Source organism: Sander vitreus, unplaced genomic scaffold (assembly GCF_031162955.1).
Source record: "Sander vitreus isolate 19-12246 unplaced genomic scaffold, sanVit1 ctg347_0, whole genome shotgun sequence".
Lineage (NCBI taxonomy): Eukaryota > Metazoa > Chordata > Actinopteri > Perciformes > Percidae > Sander > Sander vitreus.
Genome location: NW_027595484.1, coordinates 73,813 through 92,500, shown reverse-complemented (window position 1 = coordinate 92,500; position 18,688 = coordinate 73,813). Strand labels below are relative to the sequence as shown.

The 18,688-nt window shown below is 43.5% G+C and overlaps 6 non-coding genes across 6 annotated transcripts; 2 read left to right on the top strand and 4 right to left on the bottom strand.

Annotated features, from left to right (window-relative positions):
- Positions 1 to 8,510: 8,510 nt before the first annotated feature.
- On the bottom strand, positions 8,511 to 8,582 carry trnad-guc (transfer RNA aspartic acid (anticodon GUC)). The gene has a single exon. It is a non-coding gene; the product is annotated as a tRNA-Asp (tRNA).
- An 815-nt stretch (positions 8,583 to 9,397) lies between these two features.
- Positions 9,398 to 9,470, bottom strand: trnav-aac (transfer RNA valine (anticodon AAC)). The gene has a single exon. It is a non-coding gene; the product is annotated as a tRNA-Val (tRNA).
- Positions 9,471 to 9,575: 105 nt separating this feature from the next.
- Positions 9,576 to 9,648, top strand: trnaa-agc (transfer RNA alanine (anticodon AGC)). The gene has a single exon. It is a non-coding gene; the product is annotated as a tRNA-Ala (tRNA).
- A 583-nt stretch (positions 9,649 to 10,231) lies between these two features.
- trnav-cac (transfer RNA valine (anticodon CAC)) lies at positions 10,232 to 10,304 on the bottom strand. Its single transcript has one exon. It is a non-coding gene; the product is annotated as a tRNA-Val (tRNA).
- A 221-nt stretch (positions 10,305 to 10,525) lies between these two features.
- On the top strand, positions 10,526 to 10,598 carry trnaa-agc (transfer RNA alanine (anticodon AGC)). Its single transcript has one exon. It is a non-coding gene; the product is annotated as a tRNA-Ala (tRNA).
- Positions 10,599 to 15,467: 4,869 nt separating this feature from the next.
- trnaa-agc (transfer RNA alanine (anticodon AGC)) lies at positions 15,468 to 15,540 on the bottom strand. The gene has a single exon. It is a non-coding gene; the product is annotated as a tRNA-Ala (tRNA).
- Positions 15,541 to 18,688: the final 3,148 nt, after the last annotated feature.

The following is an 18,688-nucleotide window of genomic DNA, read 5'->3' as shown; positions in this document are numbered from 1 at the left end:
CCCCCTGCTGGATGGTAGAGAGAATACAGCTTTAAGGAGACTCCCCCTGCTGGACGGTAGAGAGAATACAGCTTTAAGGAGCTTCTTACTATCTAACTGTATTCTTCTTTATATCATAAAAAAGCATCTTAAACGTATAAACGTTTCTGTTTTTTTTACGTTTCTTTGGACATTTTTGTCGTTTTTTTGGAGGTGTAGTTAATGCTTTTTTAAAGGTTTATTATACTTACAAGGTTTTTGTTGCTTTTTTCAGCTTTGTCTTCACTTTTCAGACGCTGAAGCATTATCTTTAGGAAAAACATCTCAAGCGTCTAAAACCGTTGAAACAACAGTATGTTTTGAAGCTTTGACGCCTTTTTTTGGACGTTTTTGTTGCCTTTTCCTGAGGTTTTATTGCTTTGTTGTGACGTTTCAACCCTTTTTCTAGGTTCTGTGTCACTTTTTTGGGACGTTTTTGTCGCAGTTTTTAAGGTTTTCAATACTATTTCAAGGTTTTTGTTGCTTTTTTTCAGCTTTGTCTTCACTTTTCAGACCTGGAAGTCACAAACACAAACAACTCCAACATCCCCAACTGAACATCTGACTTCAGGTAGATGATACGTGATGATCTGAACATTCAGCTGTGCCGTTATCAGCTCCTTACGATCACAAAAACAATATAATCGAGATAAGCAATTATTTGGCACATTACATTTTGCAAGTAAACTCTTATTTTGTCTCGTGTTCTGAAGCTGAAATTAAAAACTTCTAAACAGGAAAAGTATGAAGGGAAATGTCTCAGTTGAAGGTGTTTTCACTGCCGATTGTTTGTTTCACTGATTTTTAACTTCAATAAATGCATCTTTCCAAAAGTCAACGAGGAATCGTGTAAAATAACCCTGATTTCAATTTTGACCAAAACAATTATTTTTTTAAAGTTTTTTTTGGGACGGTTACAGACACACGTGGGACACGATCCCCAGTCTCCTGGGTGAAAGTCCTGACCCATCCCCCACCACAACCAACCTCCCTACGCGGATTTTCGGCCTTACATACTACTCGCTAAACCTGGTGTAGCTGGTTCTCTCCGGTACAGTCTACAAAGGGCGCTTTTTCCGTAACCTCAGACGCAAAGACAGCCACTGTCCAAACGTCCGTATTTTACGAGATCGGAGAACGGGTTTGTATACTTTGTGACTAATTTGGCCTCACATTGCAGCAAATTTGGGTTACACAGAGATAGGACAGTGACTCACTGGGAGGCTGGGCTTTTAAAACACAGAGAAATGCTCATTGCCTCTATCAGAAAAAGGAGTGTGCTTCACGTACCTTCAACGGGAAGAAGAGTTTGTCATCTTTCTACGAATCTCTCTATCCCCACACCATATGCTAATTACATTTGGAAAATGACTAAATAAAGCATTGTTAAAAAAACTACTTTTTTTGTGTGTGTGTGTGGGTTAGTGTTGTTGGATGCAGTTTTCCCACAATGCAACACTCAACAGAATTAGAGGAGCTGCTCAAAGCTAAACTAAATTAACTAATTAACTAAATTTAAAGTGCTCATATTATGCTTTTCCCCCTTTCCTTTATTGTGTTATATATCTTTTTTGTTCACGTTATAGGTTTACAAAGTGAAAAAGCCCAAAGTCCCCCCCAAAGGGACTTACCATCTCCAACAGAAAACACTGTTCACCAACTGCTCCAAACAGCTCTATTGTAGTCCAGCCTTTACTTCAGAGACAAACGTGGTCACTTTGGAACACACGTTATAATGCTCGCCTAGCTGCTAGCATGGCACGCCCTCATACTCTGCTTCTGACTGGCTAGTAGTCCTTACCTAGGTACTGTCAGGACACGCTCTCATACTCTGCTTCTGACTGGCTAGTAGTCCTTACCTAGGTACTGTCAGGGCACGCCCTCATACTCTGCTTCTGACTGGCTAGTAGTCCTTACCTAGTTACTGTCAGGGCACGCCCTCATACTCTGCTTCTGACTGGCTAGTAGTCCTTACCTAGGTACTGTCAGGGCACGCCCTCATACTCTGCTTCTGACTGGCTAGTAGTCCTTACCTAGGTACTGTCAGGGCTCGCCCTCATACTCTGCTTCTGACTGGCTAGTAGTCCTTACCTAGCTACTGTCAGGACACGCCTCATACTCTGCTTCTGACTGGCTAGTAGTCCTTACCTAGGTACTGTCAGGGCACGCCTCATACTCTGCTTCTGACTGGCTAGTAGTCCTTACCTAGGTACTGTCAGGGCACGCCCTCATACTCTGCTTCTGACTGGCTAGTAGTCCTTACCTAGCTACTGTCAGGGCACGCCCTCATACTCTGCTTCTGACTGGCTAGTAGTCCTTACCTAGGTACTGTCAGGGCACGCCCTCATACTCTGCTTCTGACTGGCTAGTAGTCCTTACCTAGGTACTGTCAGGGCACGCCCTCATACTCTGCTTCTGACTGGCTAGTAGTCCTTACCTAGGTACTGTCAGGGACACGCCCTCATACTCTGCTTCTGACTGGCTAAACATAAACAACCTAAATATCCTCCAACTGAACATCTGACTTCAGGTAGATGATACGTGATGATCTGAACATTCAGCTGTGCCGTTATCAGCTCCTTACGATCACAAAAACAATATAATCGAGATAAGCAATTATTTGGCACATTACATTTTGCAAGTAAACTCTTATTTTGTCTCGTGTTCTGAAGCTGAAATTAAAAACTTCTAAACAGGAAAAGTATGAAGGGAAATGTCTCAGTTGAAGGTGTTTTCACTGCCGATTGTTTGTTTCACTGATTTTTAACTTCAATAAATGCATCTTTCCAAAAGTCAACGAGGAATCGTGTAAAATAACCCTGATTTCAATTTTGACCAAAACAATTATTTTTTTAAAGTTTTTTTTGGGACGGTTACAGACACACGTGGGACACGATCCCCAGTCTCCTGGGTGAAAGTCCTGACCCATCCCCCACCACAACCAACCTCCTCTACGTGGATTTTCGGCCTTACATACTACTCGCTAAACCTGGTGTAGCTGGTTCTCTCCGTACAGTCTACAAAGGGCGCTTCCGTAACCTCAGACGCAAAGACAGCCACTGTCCAAACGTCCGTATTTTACGAGATCGGAGAACGGGTTTGTATACTTTGTGACTAATTTGGCCTCACATTGCAGCAAATTTGGGTTACACAGAGATAGGACAGTGACTCACTGGGAGGCTGGGCTTTTAAAACACAGAGAAATGCTCATTGCCCTCTATCAGAAAAAGAGGAGTGTGCTTCACGTACCTTCAACGGGAAGAAGAGTTTGTCATCTTTCTACGAATCTCTCTATACCCCAACACCATATGCTAATTACATTTGGAAAATGACTAAATAAAGCATTGTTAAAAAAACTACTTTTTTTGTGTGTGGGTGGGTTAGTGTTGTTGGATGCAGTCTTTCCCACAATGCAACACTCAACAGAATTAGAGGAGCTGCTCAAAGCTAAACTAAATTAACTAATTAACTAAATTTAAAGTGCTCATATTATGCTTTTTGGCTTTTCCTTTCCTTTATTGTGTTATATATCTTTTTTGTGCACGTTATAGGTTTACAAAGTGAAAAAGCCCAAAGTCCACCCCAAAGGGACTTACCATCTCCAACAGAAAACACTGTTCACCAACTGCTCCAAACAGCTCTACTGTAGTCCAGCCTTTACTTCAGAGACAAACGTGGTCACTTTGGAACACACGTTATAATGCTCACCTAGCTGCTAGCATGGCACGCCCTCATACTCTGCTTCTGACTGGCTAGTAGTCCTTACCTAGGTACTGTCAGGGCACGCCCTCATACTCTGCTTCTGACTGGCTAGTAGTCCTTACCTAGGTACTGTCAGGGCACGCCCTCATACTCTGCTTCTGACTGGCTAGTAGTCCTTACCTAGCTACTGTCAGGGCACGCCCTCATACTCTGCTTCTGACTGGCTAGTAGTCCTTACCTAGGTACTGTCAGGGCACGCCCTCATACTCTGCTTCTGACTGGCTAGTAGTCCTTACCTAGGTACTGTCAGGGCACGCCTCATACTCTGCTTCTGACTGGCTAGTAGTCCTTACCTAGGTACTGTCAGGGCACGCCTCATACTCTGCTTCTGACTGGCTAGTAGTCCTTACCTAGGTACTGTCAGGGCACGCCTCATACTCTGCTTCTGACTGGCTAGTAGTCCTTACCTAGGTACTGTCAGGGCACGCCCTCATACTCTGCTTCTGACTGGCTAGTAGTCCTTACCTAGGTACTGTCAGGGACACGCCTCATACTCTGCTTCTGACTGGCTAGTAGTCCTTACCTAGGTACTGTCAGGGCACGCCCTCATACTCTGCTTCTGACTGGCTAGTAGTCCTTACCTAGGTACTGTCAGGGCACGCCTCATACTCTGCTTCTGACTGGCTAGTAGTCCTTACCTAGGTACTGTCAGGGCACGCCCTCATACTCTGCTTCTGACTGGCTAGTAGTCCTTACCTAGCTACTGTCAGGCACGCCCTCATACTCTGCTTCTGACTGGCTAGTAGTCCTTACCTAGGTACTGTCAGGGCACGCCTCATACTCTGCTTCTGACTGGCTAGTAGTCCTTACCTAGGTACTGTCAGGGACACGCCCTCATACTCTGCTTCTGACTGGCTAGTAGTCCTTACCTAGGTACTGTCAGGGCACGCCCTCATACTCTGCTTCTGACTGGCTAGTAGTCCTTACCTAGGTACTGTCAGGGCACGCCCTCATACTCTGCTTCTGACTGGCTAGTAGTCCTTACCTAGGTACTGTCAGGGCACGCCCTCATACTCTGCTTCTGACTGGCTAGTAGTCCTTACCTAGCTACTGTCAGGGCACGCCCTCATACTCTGCTTCTGACTGGCTAGTAGTCCTTACCTAGCTACTATCAGGGCACGCCCTCATACTCTGCTTCTGACTGGCTAGTAGTCCTTACCTAGCTACTGTCAGGACACGCCCTCATACTCTGCTTCTGACTGGCTAGTAGTCCTTACCTAGCTACTGTCAGGGCACGCCCTCATACTCTGCTTCTGACTGGCTAGTAGTCCTTACCTAGGTACTGTCAGGGCCCTCATACTCTGCTTCTGACTGGCTAGTAGTCCTTACCTAGCTACTGTCAGGGCCCTCATACTCTGCTTCTGACTGTTATGAACCTGAAAATGAGCATAATATGAGCACTTTGCAGATCGCACACCGCAAAAACAAGAATTACTAAATACCAAAGTAAATCTAAGTATGTGTGTTAATAAAAAGACAAAATATAAAACACATAGTTCAACAAGGCTCCGTTGATTTCACCTGCCTGAGGACTTTCAGGTTCTGTACTGTTTTCTTTCACTCTTATGGGCTTGGAATCTATATTATAAATCAGCAGATAAAATAGCTTCTAATTTACAGATTCACCAGACACACGTTTTTTTTTGTTTTGTTTTCTTAAATAAACCAGAATTCGCAGTGAAAGATTATAGATAATATAGAGGACAATTGTGGCTAAAGTCCAGTGCAGTAGGACGCTATTGATGTTTAAAATCTCGCTGAACACTGCAAAATTTGGTGGGTAACCTGACCTTGTACCCACATTTATTGGGTTACTGGGTGTTAATTTCAAGCCCGACTGGTGTCTATTGTCACTCCCAAAACCCAGAACCCGAACCAGACTCAACGACCCATCTGATTGGTGGAGAGCTGACCAGGAAACGGGGAGCGGGATGAGCGTGACTAGAGCCTCTCAACATCTGACTAACATCTGTTAAACTGACCTTTGTTGATCTGAAATGAAGACAGATTCAGCAGCTGCACGGCCTGTTTCTCTCTTCAGATGTTTCCAGAAACACGTTACGGTGAACTGTTTTAGGACAATATGAGAGCGTATTCTGAACGAGACGCCGTGACAGTCTGGCATTGAGTTCCTGGAGCAGCCAGACCCACGTGACGCGTTCGTCCAATTAGCTGCCAGTTTTCATTTTTGGGCGACAATCCAGATGAGCGCCGCCTGCTGTTATGGAGACGTATTACGTCTCGTCTCTTCGGTGTTCTGAGGAACTTTTTGGACCAACTCGGGGAGACTGATCAGTCCCGCTGGCTTTACTGCTGACGGCCGGCGTCTGGTTGGTCTATCTGCAGCTTAAGTCAGCAGTAGTTGGGTTGCATAGTAAGTGCTTTGGGGCCCTTTTGTTAGTTATTTATCAGTGGTGTAACACAGTGGTTCTCAACCTTTTTGGGTCATGAACACCCAGAATAATGAGGTTGGTGTTCGCAACCCCCCCAACCCCTCGACAAGGAGAAAGAGAGCTGAAAACTGGTCTAAACAGCTGTTTCTACACTCCTCCCCTTGCTGATTTTGAGTGATTTTTGTTTTTTTGTTTAACCAGGATAATACTGTGAAATACATTTTTAATTTCAGCAATATATATATATATTTAATCTAATTAATGACATACTCTGTGATTAATTAATCTAAATTAATCACATACATAATTAACGGTGCCTGAACCGAGACTTTTTAAGAAAGTAAAAAAAGAAAAGAATAAAAAGGTATAAACAACAGTTGGTGACATTAAAGAACGGCTTGTTTATTGCTAAGGCCATATGGTCAACATTAAATGATTAATAATAATGTAGAACAATAACAATAACTTATTTCACTAGTAAATTGCTGTTGAACAACAAAAACAACCATCAGATGGAAAAGGACATTTACAATAACTTCAAATGCACCACGAGGCTGTAGTTTACCAGTTTCATTGAACGCCCCGTCTGTGTTGTTTCTCCGACGGCAGCTGCAGATTGTTACATCCCGGTGTTGAATCCTCTACAGTAAAACACAGTCACACTTTACACCGTTTAGCGTTAGCTGTCAGCATTTTAACCCTGTTTAATCCAGCTACTAGCTAGCGGTAGGCTAACGTTAGCTGCTGTTGAGTATAGTGTTAACTAGCTAGCGGTAGGCTAACGTTAGCTGCTGTGGAGTATAGTGTTAACTAGCTAGCGGTAGGCTAACGTTAGCTGCTGTGGAGTATAGTGTTAACTAGCTAGCGGTAGGCTAATGTTAGCTGCTGTTGAGTATAGTGTTAACTAGCTAGCGGTAGGCTAACGTTAGCTGCTGTTGAGTATAGTGTTAACTAGCTAGCGGTAGGCTAACGTTAGCTGCTGTTGAGTATAGTGTTAACTAGCTAGCGGTAGGCTAACGTTAGCTGCTGTTGAGTATAGTGTTAACTAGATAGAGGTAGGCTAACGTTAGCTGCTGTCGAGTATAGTGTTAACTAGCTAGCGGCAGGCTAACGTTAGCTGCTGTCGAGTATAGTGTTAACTAGCTAGCGGTAGGCTAACGTTAGCTGCTGTCGAGTATTGTGTTAACTAGCTAGCGGTAGGCTAACGTTAGCTGCTGTCGAGTATTGTGTTAACTAGCTAGCGGTAGGCTAACGTTAGCTGCTGTGGAGTACAGTGTTAACTAGCTAGCGGTAGGATAACGTTAGCTGCTGTTGAGTATAGTGTTAACTAGCTAGCGGTAGGCTAACGTTAGCTGCTGTGGAGTACAGTGTTAACTAGCTAGCGGTGGGCTAACGTTAGCTGCTGTTGAGTATAGTGTTAACTAGCTAGCGGTAGGCTAACGTTAGCTGCTGTCGAGTATTGTGTTAACTAGCGTCACGTGCAGCGGGGTTTGTGTTTCCTGTAACATCTGTTTCAGAGCAGCAGAGAGAAGAGCAGACATATCAGTGGAGCCAGATTTTCGGCTGTATGCAAACGTCAATATGGAATGGATTAATCTGCGTTAATTTTTTTAACGCGTTATTTTTACTCAGATTAATTAATCGAAATTAACGCGTTATTTTGACAGCCCTAATATATATATATATATATATATATAGCTTTATGGTCTAGTTATTAGTTTAGTAAAACAAAGATCGACAAAAAGATGTGGTTTGGATTAAAACACGCATTTCCTGGGTGAAAGTCTTTGTTTTCCTGGGAAAGCGAACTTGAACACGCTGTTTTATGACAGTTCTTTCAGAAATGAATGGAACGTTATTATTTTAAATATATATTATATATATAATAGTCCTCCTTTTTATGTGCTGATCCAAAAATTTAAAAGATCCGTGACTCAAAACCGTGATCCCATCGAGCCCGGAGTTTAGTGATCCGTTGCGCCCATATTATTTATTATTTATACTAAAGCTGCAAAGATGTAATCGATAACTTGTATAACTATTTTGATAATCGATTAATTGGTTTTACAATTTTTTTATGAAGTGAAACTTGTGTGATGTCAGCTTGTTAAATGTGAATATTTTCTAGTGTCTTCTCTCCTTTGTGACAATAAACTGAATATCTTTGAATTGAGGACAAAACAAGGCATTTTAAAGAAGTGATTTTGGGCTTTTGGGAGACAGTGATCCACAATTTCTGACATTTTATATAATGAACAACTAACAGATAAGGAAAATAATGAGGTACTTACCATTACTGAGGTACTACTAGTAAAAATAAATTTTAAAAAAAATTGCCTCCCCGTCGGGGAATTGAACCCCGGTCTCCCGCGTGACAGGCGGGGATACTGACCACTATACTAACGAGGACAGCCGACACAGTTAGAATGCAGTAACCGTTTTAACCATCTCATAGGTGTCTATTGGAATATAGATATAAATACAAATCCACATTTACCAGGTTGTTTCCCAAAAGACCTTCAGTTGTAATAAACAAATGTTTGAGCCATGTGATTGATATCAAGATAACTAAAGCCAGCAGATGAGTGTCAGCACAAACAGGTGAGAAAGAGGCTTTTAAAACTAATGAATTTGAGTTTTAAGCTAAGTTAGTTAACTTTGTAATCAATAATGAATAGAAAATTACATTGTGATGATGTTGTAGTTAGTCCATTTCAAACTACAAGCAAAAAAACATCTAAATAACTGTTTAGATTACATTAGATTTAGTATTTAGTTCATAGTTATTGTTTGGTGCAATGCTACCCTACAGGACTAATGTTCAGCAGCAGTTAGTAACAAGCTGTAATGTTACCCTACAGGACTAATGTTCAGCAGCAGTTAGTAACAAGCTGTAATGTTACCCTACAGGACTAATGTTCAGCAGCAGTTAGTAACAAGCTGTAATGTTACCCTACAGGACTAATGTTCAGCAGCAGTTAGTAACAAGCTGTAATGTTACCCTACAGGACTAATGTTCAGCAGCAGTTAGTAACAACAGTTTTGGCCAACCTTAGTTTGGTTATCTTTGCCTAAAGGCTACTTCAGGGACACATTGCAAAATCCGCATTTACAGATCACAACTCTTTCTAACGGACAGTTATTACTTTCTTCTAAGAAAGCAGCAGGAAGCTACGTGAATATATGAAGTCATAACATGAATCACAGCAAAGAAAACCAAATAATGTTTCCGCCCGGTCTCGAACCGGGGACCTTTCGCGTGTTAGGCGAACGTGATAACCACTACACTACGGAAACCCACAACCCACAACCTGAACGGGCTTCTGATTAAACACCATGGGTCAAAAGACTTTTTGAAGCAGGTGGACGCAGACTATGATGCCATGGTCCAGAGGTTATCATGGGGGATTAGCTCAAATGGTAGAGCGCTCGCTTAGCATGCGAGAGGTAGCGGGATCGATGCCCGCATCCTCCAAAATATTTGTTTTTCACATGACAGGACAAAAAATGGTACACTCTTAAGCTGAATCCCATTTCTCTGTCTCACCCCTCCCGGGAAAAATATAGAGTACACTCAATACCTTTGAGGTGTGGACAAAACAAGACTGAATGAACGAGTACTTGTGTCCTTTCGAGTCGTTGTTGCCCATAACACGCTAACATTCTGCTAATCTTCCACTTCACTGACCAATCTAACTGATTGGTCAGTGAAGGACTGATTACGATCGGAGATCCCGCTTGACGGCATCCGAAGCAGAACCAGAATGTCAGAGTGAATATTTCGGCGTGGTCTTTAAAACATTAGCAAACCCCTTTCTAGCACGTGTATTAACAGGGAGAGTCTAACCTGTCAGCTGAGTCCCATTCATTCTGCACGGGCCTGTGAGCGCCCCCTATATGGAACTCCGGTGGAACTGCAACCAGTTCAGAAGACAGAAGTGACGAGAGAGTGGACCTTCTTCACTTATTAGAAATTCTTCTGCACGCGAGAGTTCAACACATTGTGCACCACGTCCTGCGTCCACTATCATAACAATGATCCTGAAGTGGAAAAACACTGTTTCCGCCCGGTTTCGAACCGGGGACCTTTCGCGTGTGAGGCGAACGTGATAACCACTACACTACGGAAACTGCTATATATATTAGTGAGGACATACTTTATTAAATATATGTCTGAAAAACACATTTCCAGTTACATAAGAGGAACTGATCTGCAAATCTACAAACTGTTAATACTGACCACTCAGTATTTCCAACCTGGACCCTTATTTGTTAATATGTTCTAGTTTCTTCTCTCTACTACTGCTGTGTGACATATATATAAGGTTACGTCACACAATGGAGGTCACAATGGGGGATTAGCTCAAATGGTAGAGCGCTCGCTTAGCATGCGAGAGGTAGCGGGATCGATGCCCGCATCCTCCAATGATGTTTTATTTTATTTTTTTTCACGACAGGACAAAAAAGATGGTGCACTCTTAGGCTGAATCCCATTTCTCTGTCTCACCCCTCCCGGGAAAAATACGTGTTATCAACCCCTAGGGCGGGCCGCAGCAGCCTCTTTATTTGGATACAAACACAGGCTAATCAGAAAGCACTGAGGAAGTGCAGGTCACAACCATGTGAGTACAGAGCACGGCTCTGTTCTGAATGTGAGAAATAACCACAGCCCCTGATTTGCATATAAGAAATGGAAATAAATAAATGTGGCCCCACAATATCTTGGCTGTTCAGACATCACTTACAACAGATTGTTTGTGTTGTCAGATGTTGGCAAATGAGCATCAGCTCATACAGGTACTGACCACTATACTAACGAGTACATCTGAAAATGTTTTGGTGCAGTACCCTTTTTAACCATTACATAGGCGTCCATGGGACAGTAGCGCTGTTTCAACATTATAATACATACATCAAACTACTTTGCCATTTAAGGTCACATGAGTTAGAAGATTACACTGCACACAAGAGTTTGACAAATTGTGCACCACTTCCTGTGTCCACTATCATAAACACGATCCTTTGAACCATTCTTAGGCTGCGTCTCATTTCTCTGTCTTAACTCTTCCCCTTAGTTTTGCAGTTTAGCATTAGTTAGTTTAGCATTGCTTATGTGCACAACAGTCCCGCAATTCTCTGCCTTGAATGGCACAGGTTAACAGCTAGCTAGCTAAATACACAGGTTAACAGCTAGCTAGCTAAATACACAGGTTAACAGCTAGCTAGCTAAATACAAGAAACATCAAGCTACCTAAATACACAGGTTAACAGCTAGCTAACTTAATACACAGGTTAAAAGCTAGCTACACATGCACATACAACACCAAAACAAAACAAGTATGTGTAAAAAACGTACTTGGCAATAAAGCTTTTCTGATTCTGGAAATACAAGAAACATCAAGCTAGCTTAATACACAGGTTAACAGCTAGCTAGCTAAATACAAGAAACATCAAGCTAGCTTAATACACAGGTTAACAGCTAGCTAGCTTAATACAAGAAACATCAAGCTAGCTTAATACACAGGTTAACAGCTAGCTAGCTTAATACAAGAAATATCAAGCAAGCTAAATACACAGGTTAACAGCTAGCTAGCTGAACAAACAATGTTTCCGCCCGGTCTCAAATTCGGAAAATACATGATGAAAAACATCTCTAAAGTGACGTGTAAATGACGTAGACCTGACACACACAGTGCATCACTCCCTTACCAGTCCCTATGGCCACTTGGACAGTGCAAATGCAATTGGAAAAAAATGGTTTTGGGGGGGGAGTAGTTAGTATAAGTGAACTTTCCCTATAACTACGTTCCTGTAACTACTTGGTCGGAAAGCGGCTCATGACTCTAGAGTCACTACATAGATGTCCATGGGACAGTAGCGCTGTTTCAACATTTTAATATATACATCATCGTTCCAGCTATCAAAAACTACTTTGCAATTAAAGGTCTCACTGCCTCCAGAGTCGTCTGGGATAACATATCCCGGAAAGACTCCTTCAGTCGGACGGCTTCCCTGACCACCGGTGTCCACCACGGTGTTTGTGAGTTACCGCCCTTTAAGGCACCTAAGACCACAGATCCGATAGGCGAACGTGATAACCACTAAACTACGGAAACCCTGTGAGCTTCAATGTGATGCGTTCAGGAACATTTAGGAACCTAGACTCACCCTCTCATCACTTCATTTTCAATTTAGTGGAGGCCACGGCGAAAGCTCTGTCATCCGTCTTCTGTAGTCTAACTGTTTCTTAGTTTGCCGGGAACATGGGACATGTTGTCCGCGGGGTCTTAAAAGTTTAAAACGGCCTAAAATTTTTAAATAAAAATTCTTAAAGTCGCTGAAGTATTGTGTCCATGTAACGCTACTTCTAATGCTCACTGAAAGGTGATTTGTTTTATTCTGTGGTGTTGTAGTTCTTTCTCATATGTATATGTATATTTACAGATTATTATTTCTCTGTGTCCCTTTTGTTCAATTTTAATAAGTTTTGTAACTTTGCAAGGTCTTTTGTGATCCTGCATTTCATTGTACTTTTATGTCGTGATATAGGTGCTTGATCTGCAGAAGTAATAGTCCTGTGATACAACCCTGAAGTGCAAAATTAACAATGAAAACCATCGGTTTAACCCTGCCTGGACTTACAAAGAGTTTTATGTTTTCATTTTTTGCTTTGTTGGCCACTGACAATGTTTGGCTCCACTAAATTGAAAATAAAGTGATGCGAGGGTGAGGCTAGTTTCCTAAATCTTCCTGAACGCATCACATTGAAGCTCAAGGCAAATTGTGCACCACTTCCTGTGTCCACGATCATAAACACGATCCTTTGAACCATTCTTAGGCTGCGTCTCATTTCTCTGTCTTAACCCTTCCCCTTAGTTTTGCACGTTCACGTGAGAGTAAGGGCTGTTCCAAAACTCATTTTGATCGAGGGGTAGGGCTAAGGGTAAGGGCTAGATACCCCTTGACACCACGCAAGGACGCGAGCTTACTTGAAAAACAAAGGGTATCCAGATTCATTGCGCAACAAGGAACAATGGCTGCCAGATCGACCAGAGAGATCCATAACTAAGTATTTTCAGCTTAAAGAATTGATTTAAAAATTACGACAGTCTTGTTTTGTGCTCTACACAGTCCTGTACATATATATTTGCAACCATATTTGTAATTGAAAGGTTTTTAAAAATCGCTAGCTTGCTATGCTAACGCTAATGCTAACGTTAACTTTACATTGCTTATTTGCACAACAGTCCCGCAATTATCTGCCTTGAATGGCACAAGTTAACAGCTAGCTAGCTAAATACACAGGTTAACAGCTAGCTAGCTAAATACAAGAAACATCAAGCTAGCTAAATACACAGGTTAACAGCTAGCTAGCTAAATACACAGGTTAACAGCTAGCTAGCTAAATACACAGGTTAACGGCTAGCTAGCTAAATACACAGGTTAACAGCTAGTTAACTAAATACACAAGTAAACAGCTAGCTAGCTAAATACACAGGTTAACAGCTAGCTAGCTAAATACAAGAAACATCAACCTAGCTTAATACACAGGTTAACAGCTAGCTAGCTAAATACACAGGTTAACAGCTAGCTAGCTTAATACACAGGTTAACAGCTAGCTAGCTAAATACACAGGTTAACAGCTAGCTAGCTAAATACAAGAAACATCAACCTAGCTTAATACACAGGTTAACAGCTAGCTAGCTTAATACATAGGTTACTGGCTAGCTAGCTAAATACAAGAAATATCAAGCTAGCTAAATACACAGGTTAACAGCTAGCTAGCTAAATACACAGGTTAACAGCTAGCTAAATACACAGGTTAACAGCTAGCTAGCTAAATACACAGATTAACAGCTAGCTAGCGTAATACACAGGTTAACAGCTAGCTAGCTAAATACAAGAAATATCAAGCTAGCTAAATACACAGGTTAACAGCTAGCTAGCTAAATACAAGAAATATCAAGCTAGCTAAATACACAGGTTAACAGCTAGCTAGCTAAATACAAGAAACATCAACCTAGCCTAATACACAGGTTAACAGCTAGCTAGCTAAATACACAGGTTAACAGCTAGCTAGCGAAATACACAGGTTAACAGCTAGCTAGCTTAATACAAAGGTTAACAGCTAGCTAGCTAAATACACAGATTAACAGCTAGCTATCTTAATACACAGGTTAACAGCTAGCTAGCTAAATACACAGATTAACAGCTAGCTAGCGTAATACACAGGTTAAAAGCTAGCTAGCTAAATACAAGAAATATCAAGCTAGCTAAATACACAGGTTACAGCTAGCTAGCTTAATACACAGGTTAACAGCTAGCTAGCTAAATACAAGATCACAGCTAGCTAAATACACAGGTTAACAGCTAGCTAGCTAAATACAAGAAATATCAAGCTAGCTAAATACACAGGTTAACAGCTAGCTAGCTAAATACAATAAATATCAAGCTAGCTAAATACACAGATTAACAGCTAGCTAGCTTAATACACAGGTTAACAGCTAGCTAGCTAAATACACAGATTACAGCTAGCTAGCTTAATACACAGGTTAACAGCTAGCTAGCTAAATACACAGATTACAGCTAGCTAGCGTAATACACAGGTTAACAGCTAGCTAGCTAAATACAAGAAATATCAAGCTAGCTAAATACACAGGTTAACAGCTAGCTAGCTAAATACACAGGTTAACAGCTAGTGACGAAGTGACTACGGAAACCCTGTGAGCTTCAATGTGATGCGTTCAGGAACATTTAGGAACCTAGACTCACCCTCTCATCACTTCATTTTCAATTTAGTGGAGGACACGGAGAAAGCTCTGTCATCCGTCTTCAATTGAAGAAGTAATATTTTGGAGGATGCGTGGATCGGGATGGATCCCCCACGATATCTTTGCTGCTCAGACATTACAGCACTAGCAACAGATTGTTCAGACATCTCAGCTCAGCTGTGTGTGTGGAGCGAGAGCATCGCTGTACAGAATCCCGGCATGTGAATAGAGATGTAAATACAGGGGGCTGGGTTTGTGCTCTAATGCTAAATAACAGAACACATTTTTCCTCTTGACATTTTCTGAATTCATGATTATTCTGCGGGCCCGAACACAAGCTTTGGCGGGCCGGATATGGCCCGCGGGCCGCCAGTTGACGTTGGCTGCTCTAGAGTCACTACTCACTCTGAAGCTCATCACCGTCACTCTCTCACTTCTACCCCTTGTGCTAACACACACAAACACACACGCCGGTACACAGCGAAAGCTCTGTCATCCGTCTTCAATTGAAGAAGAAATGTTTTGGAGGATGCGGGCATCGATCCCGCTACCTCTCGCATGCTAAGCGAGCGCTCTACCATTTGAGCTAATCCCCCACGATACTACAGTTCTTCAGTTCTCCACTAAACTTGCGCCCTTTTTTACACATTAAACGTTGACATTTTGGTACCTGAATGCGCGGAAGCTCAAGCTTATCTGTCCTCTCTGAAAATTGACAGAGAGCGGAGCTCTGAAACAAACACACACTCTCGCACACAAACGCATAGCTGCGGACGGAGTAAACTCCACGCAGACAGCGTTTGCTGCGATATGATATTAATGGAGAGCCGAAAGCAGTCGCGGTGCTGTTGACGTTACACTTCCTCTGAGACAACCAGGCACAACAGTGATTTCTGTGCCCCGGTGAATGAGGCACAGAAACCACTGGCAAGGCAACTTTATTTCTACAGCACCTTTCAGCAACAAGGCAACTCAAAGTGCTTTACAAGGGGTGGGGAAAGACTCTGGACAGACCTGGTAAGCCCAAACGGGTAGTGCGGGTAAATTGGGAACGTCTGGAGGAGGCCCCTGTCCGACAGACTTTCAACTCACACCTCCGGCAGAGCTTTTCGTGCATCCCTGTGGAGGCTGGGGGCATTGAACCCGAGTGGACAATGTTCAAAGTTTCCATTGCTGATGCTGCGGCAAGGACCTGTGGTCTTAGGGTCTTAGGTGCCTCAAGGGGCGGTAACCCACGAACACCGTGCTGGACACCGGTGGTCAGGGAAGCCGTCCGACTGAAGGAGTGTTTCCGGGATATGTTATCCCAGAGGACTCTGCAGGCAGTTGCAAGGTACCGAAGGGTCCGAAGGGCTGCAGCCTCTGCCATGAAAGAGGCAAAGAAGCGTGTGTGGGAGAAGTTCGGAGAAGACATGGAGAAGGATTTTCGGTCGGCACCAAGGTGCTTCTGGAAAACCGTTCGCCACCTCAGGAGGGGGAAGCGGGGAACCATCCAAGCTGTGTACAGTAAGGAAGGGACGCTGTTGACCTCAACTGAGGAGGTAATAGGGCGGTGGAAGGAGCACTTTGAGGAACTCCTTAATCCAACTAATACGCCCTCTATGGTAGAGGCAGAGCTGGAGGATGATGGGGGATTGTCGTCAATTTCCCTGTTGGAAGTTGCTGAGGTAGTTAAACAACTCCATAGTGGCAAAGCCCCAGGGATTGATGAGATCCGTCCAGAAATGCTTAAAGCTCTGGGTGTGGAGGAGTTGTCTTGGTTGACACGCCTCTTCAACATTGCGTGGAAGTCTGGGACGGTGCCTAAGGAGTGGCAGACCGGGGTGGTGGTTCCCCTTTTTTAAAAGGGGGACCAGAGGGTGTGTGCCAATTACAGGGGTACACACTTCTCAGCCTCCCCGGTAAAGTCTACTCCAAGGTGCTGGAAAGGAGGGTTCGGTCGATAGTCGAACCTCAGGTTGAAGAGGAACAATGCGGATTCCGTCCTGGTCGTGGAACAACGGACCAGATCTTTACTCTCGCAAGGATCCTGGAGGGAGCCTGGGAGTATGTCCAACCGGTCTACATGTGTTTTGTGGATCTGGAGAAGGCGTATGACCGGGTGCCCCGGGAGATACTGTGGGAGGTGCTGCGGGAGTGCGGGGTGAGGGGTCCCTTCTCAGGGCCATCCAATCTCTGTACGACCAGCGAGAGCTGTGTCCGGGTTCTCGGCAGTAAGTCGGACTCGTTTCAGGTGAGAGTTGGCCTCCGCCAGGGCTGCGCTTTGTCACCAATCCTGTTTGTAGTATTTATGGACAGGATATCGAGGCGTAGTCGGGGGTGGAGAGGGGTTGCAGTTCGGTGGGCTGGGGATCTCATCGCTGCTTTTGCAGATGATGTGGTCCTGATGGCATCATCGGCCTGTGACCTTCAGCACTCACTGGATCGGTTCGCAGCCCGAGTGTGAAGCGGCTGGGATGAGGATCAGCACCTCTAAATCGGAGGCCATGGTTCTCAGCAGGAAACCGATGGAGTGCCTTCTCCAGGTAGGGGAATGAGTCCTTACCCCAAGTGAAGGAGTTCAAGTACCTTGGGGTCTTGTTCGCGAGTGAGGGACAATGGAGCGGGAGATTGGTCGGAGAATCGGCACAGCAGGTGCGGTATTACATTCAATTTATCGCACGTTGTGAAAAAGCTGAGCAGAAGGCAAAGCTCTCAATCTATCGGTCAGTTTTTGTTCCTACCCTCACCTATGGTCATGAAGGCTGGGTCATGACCGAAAGAACAAGATCCAGGGTACAAGCGGCCGAAATGGGTTTCCTCAGGAGGGTAGCTGGCGTCTCCCTTAGAGATAGGGTGAGAAGCTCAGTTATCCGTGAGGAGCTCGGAGTAGAGACGCTGCTCCTTTGCGTCGAAAGGAGCCAGTTGAGGTGGTTCGGGCATCTGGTAAGGATGCCCACTGGGCGCCTCCCTAGGGAGGTGTTCCAGGCACGTCCAGCTGGGAGGAGGCCTCGGGGGAGACCCAGGACTAGGTGGAGGGATTATATCTCTAACCTGGCCTGGGAACGCCTCGGGATCCCCCAGTCAGAGCTGGTTAATGTGGCTCGGGAAAGGGAAGTTTGGGGTCCCCTGCTGGAGCTGCTACCCCCGCGACCCGACCCCGGATAAGCGGATGAAGATGGATGGATGGATGGATGGACATACTATACTATGACTTTTTCAACATACTATACTATGACTTTTTTCAACATACTATACTAAGACTTTTTTCAACATGCTATACTTTGACTTTTTTCAACATACTATACTATGACTTTTTAAGACATTTTTCAACATACTATACTATGACTTTTTATGACTTTTTCGACATACTATACTATGACTTTTTATGACTTTTTAAGACTTTTTCGACATACTATATTATGAATGTTTATGACTTTTTTGACATACTATACTATGACTTTTTAAGACTTTTTTCAACATACTATACTATGACTTTTTATCACTTTTTTCGACAAAATATACTATGACTTTATAAGACTTTTTAAGACTTTTTCAACATACAACCCCAAGTGAAGGAGTTCAAGTACCTTGGGGTCTTGTTCGCGAGTGAGGGGACAATGGAGCGGGAGATTGGTCGGAGAATCGGCACAGCAGGTGCGGTATTACATTCAATTTATCGCACCGTTGTGACGAAAAGAGAGCTGAGCCAGAAGGCAAAGCTCTCAATCTACCGGTCAGTTTTTGTTCCTACCCTCACCTATG